At 47.7% G+C, this 11,284-nt stretch overlaps 1 non-coding gene across 1 annotated transcript; it reads left to right on the top strand.

The window, feature by feature from the left end:
• Positions 1–8,745: 8,745 nt before the first annotated feature.
• Positions 8,746–8,818, top strand: TRNAT-UGU. Its single transcript has one exon. It is a non-coding gene; the product is annotated as a tRNA-Thr (tRNA).
• Positions 8,819–11,284: the final 2,466 nt, after the last annotated feature.

Here is an 11,284-nt window from a genome sequence, read left to right on the forward strand (position 1 = left end):
TAGTTCCCCAGCGCACTCACTGTTAAATTGATCCTTTTCCTCTAGCAACCCATCTGGTGCTGTTTTGATTATCCAACTAGCCAGAGAAGTGGGGGGATTTTCGCTGCACCCCCAACAATGTCACAGGCCACCAGAAGATCACATTAATCAATGTACACAAGTGTTAGAACAGAGCCTGGCACGCCAGAAGAGTAGTAAGCTTGTTATTATCATCCAATCTCTGGCTCACCTTTCTGATCACCTTCTAGGGGTTCTCAGGCCGCTTAGCCCTGGTCCAGGCAACTTTTCAGTCAGTCAACAATATTACTGAGTGCACAATATATTGAATACATACCTGCTCATCCCACCCCCATACCTGTCCTTGGAACTTCCCTACTGAAACCATACTTCAATCTCTCTGACTGACCAAATCCAAACTCTTTAAAGGGCCATCCACCTCCTCCATGAAGCCTTTCTGGTTAACCCTCATGGACCTGACGTTTCCAGTGGCATCCTGGGCTCTTGCACCTGGGCAACCTGCCAGAGCCACCTCTAAATTTCTCTGTTCATTACCTCTTGCCAAACCACATTCCCAGTCCAATATGCAATGTCTTTGTTCCCGCCCTTATTCCTCAAGCAGAGATTAAATGCCTAGTGTGTGCAGGCATGGCCAGGATGCCCACACAGAACAATGGCCCTGCCCAGACTAATGGGGCATCAGAGAGGAAGCAAAATATGTGTAAGTTTAACTCAGGAGGTGGTAGAGAAATAGCAGCTGTGGGAGAAAGGTACAGGGAGGGCTCTGTTCTACACAGATGATGAAAGCTCCAGGCTAAGATGGGTTCATCCAATAAGCCCAGATGGAGAACACAAGAAGATGAGAGCTTAGGACACGGAGACTGGGAAGAGGATGAAAAGGAAGTGGAGGAGCTGGAGACGTTGCTGTACATGGAGGACTGGAAGCAAAGTCAGGTGTGAGGCCTGGGAAAGATTCAGGTGGATCAACCTTGCCCAGGGCTCCGGGCAGGGAGACACAAGAATTGGTCATTGGACCTGGCAGCATGGAGGTGACAAAAGAAGACAGAGTCGATTTTTAGGGGTACACAGACGAGGAGACCAATGAGCGAAGGAGGTGAGGTAACAGCGACAGCAACAACAGTAGTTTGATAAAACAAGGAGCAGAGATTCAATAGAACAAGAAACAGAAATGTAGTAACAGTAAAGAAAGATGTAGAATGTGGCTTTGGGGGTTGAGGGAGCACACAGAAGATTCATTTGCAGGCAGGTAGAATCCAGGGAAGGAAAACTTGAGTGGACAAAGGAGAGGTAATAGCAGAAACAAAGCACTTGACTCTAGAGAGGGTTTGGAAGGCAGAGAGGAACAGAGGAAACTCCCCTTCGTTCCCAATGTCTTAAATCCTTCATCTCCTCTCTCTGATATGTACTCCTGGCATCTGGAAGGTCAAATCAGTCCCCAGCTATGCTCACCTATTCCTCCCATACAATTGACCTCTTTTATTGCTGGTTTTTCACTCTCATGACCATCACGCACAACTAAATTTTTTTTAATGAAATACCATTGTTTTACATCCTTGTTAATATTTCAATAGTTGAGAATACCCCCCCCCAGGTGTGGTCACTATAGCTCTCCATAACAAAGCACCCACACCCTCCCACCACTGTTTGTTGGGCTCTCACCCCTTTTTTCCCCTCTGGATGCCTCAGAACTATAGTCAATGTTCAAGAGTCGGCTTTAATGTTTGTCTTTGACCCTTTGTTTTGTTTCTCTATATTCCACACATAATTCATAGCATTCAGTATTTATTTTACTCCTTCTGGCATATTTCACTTAGCATGATCCCTAGCATAATCTCTTCCAGTTCCATCCATGTTGCCATGAATCTCTTGAGTTTATCTTTTTTGATGGCTGAGTACTCTATTATGTATCTACACCATGACTTCTTGAACCACTCATCTGTTTTGGGGCACTTAGGTTCTTTCCTTATCTTGGTTATTGTAAATAGATGCACAGGTAAATCATTGCCAATCTTCTCATCTGCAAAATATCCTTACATAAATAGATGCACAGTTAAATCATTGCCAATCTTGTCATCTGCAAAATATGCTTGCTTTACTGGACAAACCATTAAACAAGCTGAGACCCTAACTACCCAGGTGAGCAGAGCAATGGACTTTCCCATCATTTCCCTCCCTAAACTTCTCTTAGCACAATGTGAAGGTGCTCACCATGGGGGGTCCCTCGAGATTTGTCCCCACAGTTGCGTAGGGATATTTGTCCTTCCTACCTCCCGCCCCTTTGCTGTTTTAAGCAGAGCCTGGGGGCTCTACAGGAGAACAGAGAATGAAAACAATACAAAATCAAGTCCCAAAAGCCACTGCAGCTGTGGCCAACTTCCTCCACACTCACCCGCAGATCCCAAGACTTCAGATGCCCCCTCCTCTGACTGCTCCATCACCAGAGCCCAGCCCAGCAGCTGTGGCACTTAGCAATGACCTGTTCCATTCATGATTCCTCAGCAAGCAAGTCCAGCTTTACTGATAGTGAAAATCAGTCGACTCCTCCTGTAGCCATGCCAGAAATTGGCACCTGGCAGGTGAGCCCAATGCTGCCAACATTGCTCTCCTACAGCCATAAATGAGGGTCATCCCATAAGCTCAAAGATGGCTCATCCCCAACAATGGCTCAGATGTGAGCTTCACACTCAAGGACATGTCCAAGCTGCTTCATTAGTGATAAGTTCACCCTTGTAGATAGTGGTAAATCAGGGGTCATCAGAGCCACCCGGCAGTCGAGTCAAATGGATATGAAGCTGGAACTCAGTGTGCTCGCCGCTAATGCTGGTTCTCTTGCCCAGACCACATGCCTAGAGCGGATCACACAGAACCATCTGGAAGTGACAGTAACATGGATGGGTGTGCTGCACATCTCAAGCTCAAAGCTGCTGCCATTCAAGATGTGAAAGGTAAGGGGACCTGAGAGGAGTTTTGGGAGATGGTAAGTGCTAACAAGGCAAAGACCAGAGTTCCAGCAAAAACCATTTCCAGCCCAAATGTTCAGAAGGGCAGAGGGGGGACTGTGCACCACTTTGTCACTGCAGGAAGGTGAACGTTCAACCCTAGTCACTGACCCGACCACCAGGGCTTAGCACCCCAGTGGCAGGGGAATGGCCAGTACCAAACCACACAGGGCAAACAGGCTCCCTCGGTCTGGCCGGACCAGCAGGCTTACAGCCCTCTTTGTGTACTCACAAATGTCTTAACTGGCCATTCGGACAGCCACCGAGTCACCCTGAGGTGGTGAGAGGTGTGACCCAGTTCTGACAGACGTGTGCAACATGAGATAAAGCTACATGGAGGACGGTGTGATTGTGTGTCCTCTGCAGTAGCATCACTGATGGAACAGGAACCACTGTCTTTTCTTTGCAATGCAGCCTCCTGACACTTTAGAAATTGAGCAAAGAGGCAGAACCTCTGCTTCTCTCCCGGGCAGTAGCTCCCTGCCCAGCTGCCTTCTACCTATAGACAGATGAGACCACCGCAATGACATTTCCAGGGTCAAAGAGCTAGTTGGTGGCAGTGATGGAATGCAAGATGCATTCTACAGCACCCCTTCTCCCCAACCTCCCTCAGGCTGTGGCTGGACTTCAGCGATGGCCACTGAGTGTGGAGACACGTGGCAGGCAGTGCGCTTACATCAGAGCCAGCAGGTCCAAATCCCCCTATAAGAGAGGCCTTGGTGGCCTCCAAACATGCGCTATGACCAGCACAGTACGCAGTTGGCACAGTGTCGCCATGACACAAACTCCTTCTTCCTTTCCACTAGTCCAGTCCCTTCTGGGATTCTGCACTTTCCTTACCTTCTGGAGCAAATAAAGATTCCTCTCCTAACTGGCTAAAAAGGCCTTAAAAGTGTGGGGCGAGCTTCTCACAGTTCAGGAGACAACCAATTAAAACGCGCTCCACGTGCCCAGACACATCCCACTACCACCATGGCAAAGAGCCTGTGGGCGGATCACCTGCTATGGCTGAGCCCGGCTGGTTCTCATTCTCATCTGAGGCCAGACCCGCTTGGTTCCGATTATTTTTATCGCTTGATATCTGCAGCCTGATGCCTGTAGGCAGTAAATGCCCTTTTCAAGTTCAAGCAAGAAAATGTACCTGCCATAGTACTATTTGCTTCACTGGGCTGCTAACTTATTTTAAGAACTAAATTTTTCCTGATATTGTATTTTTCATTCTGGGGTGTATGTAACTCCCAAGACTGACGATCACCACGTGCGTCTGGGAAACGCAACGTGAGAACGCAGCGCCATCTAGTGCATCCTAGCTCAACTGCAGCCAAAGGAAAGCACTTTTTCTAACGCCTAACTGCAACCCCTACCACTGTTATTGTATTACAACATTTACTTTTTTTAAGTAACAATAGCTAACATTTGTTGTGCATTTATTAGTGCCAAGAAGTTTCCTAGATGCACTTTATGTTTTAAACATCCTTGTTTTTTTTTTTTTTCACAATATAGGTTTTCTCCTCTCAGGTGTAATTTCCATAGTCTCATGACTTAACAAGGAATGCAAATCATCACACCTGTGAGAATGGCCCATATAAAAATAATAATAATAATAATAACACCAACACACAAAAACACTGGTGAGTGTGGAGAAAAAAGAACGCTTACACTGCAGGTGGGAACGTGGACTGAGTCAGCCCCAAGGGAAGAAGTGTGCAAATTCCTCAAAAGATAGACCTAACACATGGCCCAGCAATTCCACTCCAGAGTATCTACATAAAGAGCACAAAACACTAATCTGAAAAGAAACCTGCACTGTTTACAATAGTCAAAATATGGAAATGACCTAAATGATGCAGAACAGATAAGTGGGGAAGATGAAATCTATTTCCCTTGTTTGTGTAAGATAAATGGGTTAAGACACAGGCTCCAGCAAGGAATTAGAGTAGGTTTTCCACAGTCTGCTTCAACCACTGTCAGTCATAAGGGATGAGCTGAGCGCACCAGCTCCAGGGACATAAAGCACCCTGGTGGAGAGACAGCCCTCCCCTGGGGCTTGGTGAAGTCTTCTGGGCTTTTTTAGCTTTTCCTACCAGTGCCTCTAAGCACTGGGTGTGAGGTTAGCCTCACTGCACCTCTGAGGAGCAGAAATTCACGCGTTATTACCCGAAGGTGACCAACGAAACACATCTGCAAAGGGGTGTTAAGTCCCTTTCTCCTTCTTATACCCCAGGCCCCCACTAAAAAGACTTAGTTTTAGTCACACAAATCCAAAAAGCCCCTTCCCTTCTGTTTTCGGTTGACTGATGGAGGGTCAGTGGTCAGGTTTTTATGCAGCTGGCCTCTGTGACTATCGCCTGCGGCCCTGAGTGCAGGAGGTGCTTGGAAGCATGGGTCCACCACACCAGATATGGACACCTGAATATGGCATGCACATGTGTAAGTGTGCACCCCTGAGCCGGGACGCTGAGGCTCTCAGGGTGGCATCACATGGGGTGGCTACAGCAGAAGGGCTACAGAGGATGAGTGACCTGAGCCCCTGGCTGCTGCGCTTCAGCTGGACAGGCTGTGTGTGTGTTTGGTTTGTTTTGTTTCTTGGTTGATGATTGTTTTTTATTAACTTTCTTTGACCAAGTTTAAAAATAGAAAACAAAAGCCAAGGGCAAGTCCCAGTCCCTTATCAGAAACATCTTTCAGTAGCCCCTGCAGGCTGCGCCCAAGCCCCATGCCCAAGTCCCTTGCCCTCACCAGGCCAAGCTTCCTTGTCTGCGAAATGAAGCACAAGCCAGAAGAGCTGAAAGTCCCTCCTGATCTCATACACTCTGACCTTTGGGCAGGACAGAAGGAGACCTGCTACCAGGTGCAAAGGACACTGAACCACAGGGCTGAGATTCCAGGAGAGGGAGCACCACTGGCCGGCCAGTGGAAGGGTTCCTGCTCCCCTAGCCTGGGAATAACCCTCTGCTCTCGGGGAGACAGGAAAGAATGGAGATGGTGGGCCAGCCAAGGGACAGTGGACTTAAAGCAAAAAAGAAATAGAGCAGCAGAGAGATGGAGATGAGGCTGGTTCTTCTTGCTTCCATCTCCTACCCTCCACCTAGCCTGGACTCAGATGGAGTCACCCTGCTCCCCCACTGCCAGGGTCTGGACTCTTTCCCCAAATTTTCTGTCCAGGACCAAGCAGAGCCTGGAAGTAAATGCTCAGCCTTTGAAGAGCAGCTACTTTCACATTTGTTGCCTGTACCTCGCCATCTCTGGCACTTTTCAAGTTCATTCGTGTGCTGGATACACCTTGCTGCTCTGAGACAGATCCATAGTGATCGCCTTCATTGTACAGGTGGCAAAATAAATGGTTAGGGCTTGGACTTAATGGATGGAAAGGAGATGGAAGAAAGGACATAAAATTAAATGGAAAGGCCTCTTGGGCTTTTTCTTCTAACATCATGTACTTATAGGCAAATTAACACCTTTGCTGGATGTCACGCTCCTTACCTTTCTTCACCTGGTCCAGCATCGCTGTATCCTGAGTCCTATCCTCATAGGTTAGACATCCCTCCTCCCCTTGCCCACAGAGCATGCTCAAGGACGTGGCTGAGAAGACATGGAAAATGCAGGTGAAAAGTGCAAGGTGGGGTCCGCTCGGGGGGACCAAAGTGGGGTCAAAGAACATGGAAGGAGGCCTCCCTTCTGCCTCATCTAGGTCCTGGCACTCCTGTATGGATTGCATGGTGTGCCCTCAAGATTCTTCTGTGCAGGGCCTTCTCTGGTGGTACAAAGGGTTAAAGCGCAGCACTATGAAGCGATCTGCAGCCACTGCAGCACAGAGTTCAATCCCCAGCCAGGAGTGTGACCCACATGGCGTGGCACACCTCTCCTGCCTCACCTGCTGCTCCCCTCAGCAGTATATTTCAGTCAATCTGTCTGTGCTGCTCCCCACTCTGTCTCTGGTGACTCCTCTCATCCCCAGCACCTCTGGCCTGTACCCCAGTTCTTGTATGCATAAATAAATAAATCTTTTAAAAAAAAAAGATTCTTCTGTGCAAGTCCAATGTCCAGTGCCTCAGAACGTGACCTTTTCACAGAAGTGATTGACATAAGGTGAGATGGCGAGGGTGGGTGCTGAGGCAGCATACCCAGTATTCTTATCAAAAGGAGATATTGGAAACCCAGAAATGGACACGGAGAGGGAAGAGGCTGTGAAGAGACAGGTAGAGCAGACAGCTGCAAGCCCAGGAAAGAGGTCTGCCCTGGATCCTTCCTTCCTAGTCCTCTGAAATAACCAGTTCTTTGACTTGCAGCCTCCATACTGTGAGATCACACATTCCTCACACTTAAGCTAAAGCCACCCAGTGAGTGGTACTATTTTAGGGCATCTCTGGAGAACTCATACATTCACGCCTCAAAATCAGGTCTGAGATGGAGCCGGTGCAGGATACTCTTGGTATGAGGACATGAGACATCATATGTCACAGGCAGAAGAACCCCTGTAAAATGAGAAATGAAGGTACATCTAGGTTATTTTGAGGGAAAGGGAAAATCTGCAGGCAAAATAATGAAATGAACTGAGGAGTTTGGCTGTTATCCTAAGGACCATGAGAAGCCCCTGGTAATCAGAGAGTGGAGGGAAGAGACCCAGGGAAGGAGATAGACTTCAAGGGAAGGAAGTGGGGAGAAGAGTAGGGCAATAAGAATATTCGTTAGGCCAAGGACACCCAGGGCTGCTTCAAAATTCCAACATGAATGGAGAGACAGAGAAGGAAGCTAGGGAAGAAGGGGGGAGAGATATCACCCCCAGTCTTTCCTGACTCCTCCTGGCTTACAAAATTAACAACCATGCCATTCGCTTTGCATTTATTGAGCACCTACTATGTGCTAGACTCTAGTTATTGGGAATATACCTAGGGAATAAAACACAACCAAACTTCCCCTTCCCCAGGAGCTGACATACATGCATCCTAACAGGGAGAGACAGAGAGAGAACACTAACCAGGTTATCTAAGGGTTAGCTAGATGAAGGACAGGCAGCAGGATAAGGCGGACAATGTGGCCTTAAAAAGAGCAGAAGGGAGTATCTCCTTGCGAAAGTGAATGTGAGCGATACTCAAAGGAGCCTGGGAGAGAAACCCACAGACCACCAGGAGGTCAGGATCACCACTCCTCTCTGCTGGCAGAAAGGATCCTATTGTAACCATAACTTTCTTCAATCAATAATTCCTAAAACAAAAAGGGAGGCATCATTTCCTGATGCCAATCGTTTGAAAAGGAGTAGGGACAGAGCTTTACTTCTTTCCATTATTTCAAGGGTCTAGCAGTGTGTGAGTACTCACTAAATAAATTGAGTCAATTAGCTCATCCATAATGTCCCACTTATTCAACCTATCAGAACCAAAGATACTCCTCATAACTTCCCTAGAAGTACCACACTTGATACAATTCATCATAAACACAATAAATTGGCGGCTTTCTTAAGAGGTAAACTTAACCATTATGTGATCAAAACATGATTTCACTTTTGCATTTTCACTCCAGTTCCTGTCTGTAGGCTTACCTGTTTTCAAATGCACTATTTTGGAGTAGGATTTTTTCCCATTTATTGGGTTGTCATTTTTCTCTGGTATCTAGCTGTTCTTATAATTACCTTTGATAATGGATACAAAGGATCAATTATGCTTGGATTACCAATTTAAGTAAAGTTATTCCCAATGTCCCTCAACTGTAGTACATCAGGTGATAAGTGGGCTCTGTAGCTCAGTGGTTAGAGCACTGGTCTTGTAAACCAGGGGTCGCGAGTTCGATCCTCGCCAGGGCCTCTTGCTGACTTATTCCTTTACTACCTTTTAATCACGCCAATTAAATACTGACAAGACACTGTAAAATGGAAAGTGTGGTTTCTAAACATTACTCTGTAATCCTTAAAAGTTACTCCTGGCCCTCCCTGGTGGCGCAGCGGGTTAAAGCACTGCACTGAGAAGCTGAAGCCACTTCCGCATGAGTTCAAATCCCGCCTGCCCCGGAGGAGACCACATGGCGTGGCAGACCTCTCCTGACCAACCCGCTGCTCCCCTCAGCAGTGTACTTCGTAGATCTGCCTGTTCTGCTCCCTACTCTGTCTCTGGTGAAGCCTCTCACCACCCCTGAGCCTCTGGCCTGTACCCCAGTTCTGTATGTACAAATAAATAAATCTAAAAAAAAAAAAAAAAAGTTACTCCTAAAATGCAAAGGATGAGCATCCTTAATATCTTTTAGAGGTGACCCGGAAGAGAAAATTCTGGAATGCAATAAAGAGCAGGGGAGTAAAAAAAGCCGTTCCCTACGACCCCAGCTCTAACCTGTACCTGTGCGCGGGGCTCTGCAGGCCAGTTTTCAGTGTCCTGCAATCAAACCACCTGAGGGAGCTGGCGGTAAACTTCACCCAAGCGGGCCAGTGCGTCAGAAGGGATCCGGGGAGCCGGCTGCGTGCAGGCGTTGGCGCGCTGGGGGGTGGGCGGGGAGTAGCCAGGGCGCGCAGGGGAGTGGGAGGAGTCGGAGCCGGGAGCGGGCGAGTGGGCGGAGAGTGGAAGATGAGTGGGTGGTGATGGGCAGTAGGAGTGGGCGGGGAAGGGGCGGACAGAGGCGGTGCTTCGCCTTCGCCTGTAGTTGCGCCACGCGGCCAGCGAGTAGCGCTGGACACCTGCTCCTCTCTGCCACGGAGCGGCTCTTGGGCGCCAGGTTTTCTTCCCGGCCCCCTGCCTGGCCGTTGTGGCCAGGACCGGGATCCGCGCTGTGGCTGACACGTGGCAACTCCCGGCTCACCGCCCAGCCCGGCTCCCAGATCCAGCCCCTTCGGGAGGGAGGGAGGGAGAGCGACTCCCCAAAGTAAACAGCCTCAGGCTGCTGGGGAAACTAGAGTTTGCAGCCTTTCTCATTTCTCTGTTTTCCCCAAATTCCAGAAGGCCGCGTGACCCCAGAAGCACTCACGCCAGACTCTCGGAATGCAGGAATTTCCCTCTCGGTATTTCTTTTCTCAGATCTCCGGGCCAGAGCTGGGTAAAGGGCTGTCAGTAAGATAACCACAAGCCCCTTGTGACCCCCGAGAACCCGAAATGAAGCTAATCGGGTTGAGAAGTACCAAAACGGAAAATACACCTCGGATTTGGAAAATGTAGTATCTAAAAGCAAATGTAAAGTAACCCACTAGTAATAGTTGAATAGTTTGCAGATATATTGGATTAGCTAAAACAACTGCATTAATTTTATTTATTTTTTAAATGCACTTACCAGGAAATTGGTACTTAGTAGGAGGCTCCTTGTTGGATGGTGCAAGTTTAGGGAGCCAGAACCCTGCAACCTAGAGTTGAAGTTAATTCTTAACCTGCCTTGGCACCTGGTAATCTGTGGTAGTCAGAGAGTGGGTTCCCAAATCAGTCTAGTGCTGAGCTGGCAGTATGGATGGCCTGGAAGAGAAGGGATTAAGTTTCTTCCTACATCATGCTGACTCCACAAAGTGCACAAAAGAGCGCAAAAGTTTATTTCTTAAATCGAGTTAACTGTGGGTGTGATGCAAATGTAAGACTCCTCAGATGGTAGCTAGAGAAATATACCAACTCTTGGTTGTTTTGCCCTTCTGGCTTCATAAGAATGGTTGCTAAGATGCTTGGAGATATGAAGTGCTCAGAGTTTGAAGAAATAGATTCCCTGATGAAAAAAAAAATCATTATTCCATCTCACAGAAATAATGGTCAGCACCTCACAGATGCTAAAGAGCCCTGTCAGACCCTTAAATGATTTCCTACCCAAACTGCTTACTCCAGGTGACTTGGTCATCAAGGGTTTACTAAGAAAATACTTTGCATTCTACCCCTGGATCCCTCCAGCCATCTCCATTTTCCCTTCTCTCACTGGGCTCTACAAAGCGTGTACACAAGGCTGTTTTTTCTGAACTTTTCATCACTCACTCAAGACTCACAGGAACTTGAATACATTTTGGATTTGCACTGACCTAAGTGATTGTTCTCTCATAGTACCAGCCCCTTGGAGAAAGCTTACATGGGGTCACCAACTGTCTTCCAGAAAACAGCCACTTTGCCAGGAAGGCAACCCTGTCTCCACCCCAGCCTCCCAGCATTTCAAGGGTACCATTCACTTTCCTAGACCACTAGGTTCCTACTATATTTCTCTGTTCAGAACATCTGAATTTGAGGATTTCTTCCATAACTCAAAGCACTTCCAAGCCAGACCCTCTTTATACCACATTATCTTTGAAGAAAGATTGAATTAGGCAAAAGAGGTAGAATGAG

This window comes from Condylura cristata, unplaced genomic scaffold, assembly GCF_000260355.1.
Source record: "Condylura cristata isolate star-nosed mole 26May11 unplaced genomic scaffold, ConCri1.0 scaffold00018, whole genome shotgun sequence".
Lineage (NCBI taxonomy): Eukaryota > Metazoa > Chordata > Mammalia > Eulipotyphla > Talpidae > Condylura > Condylura cristata.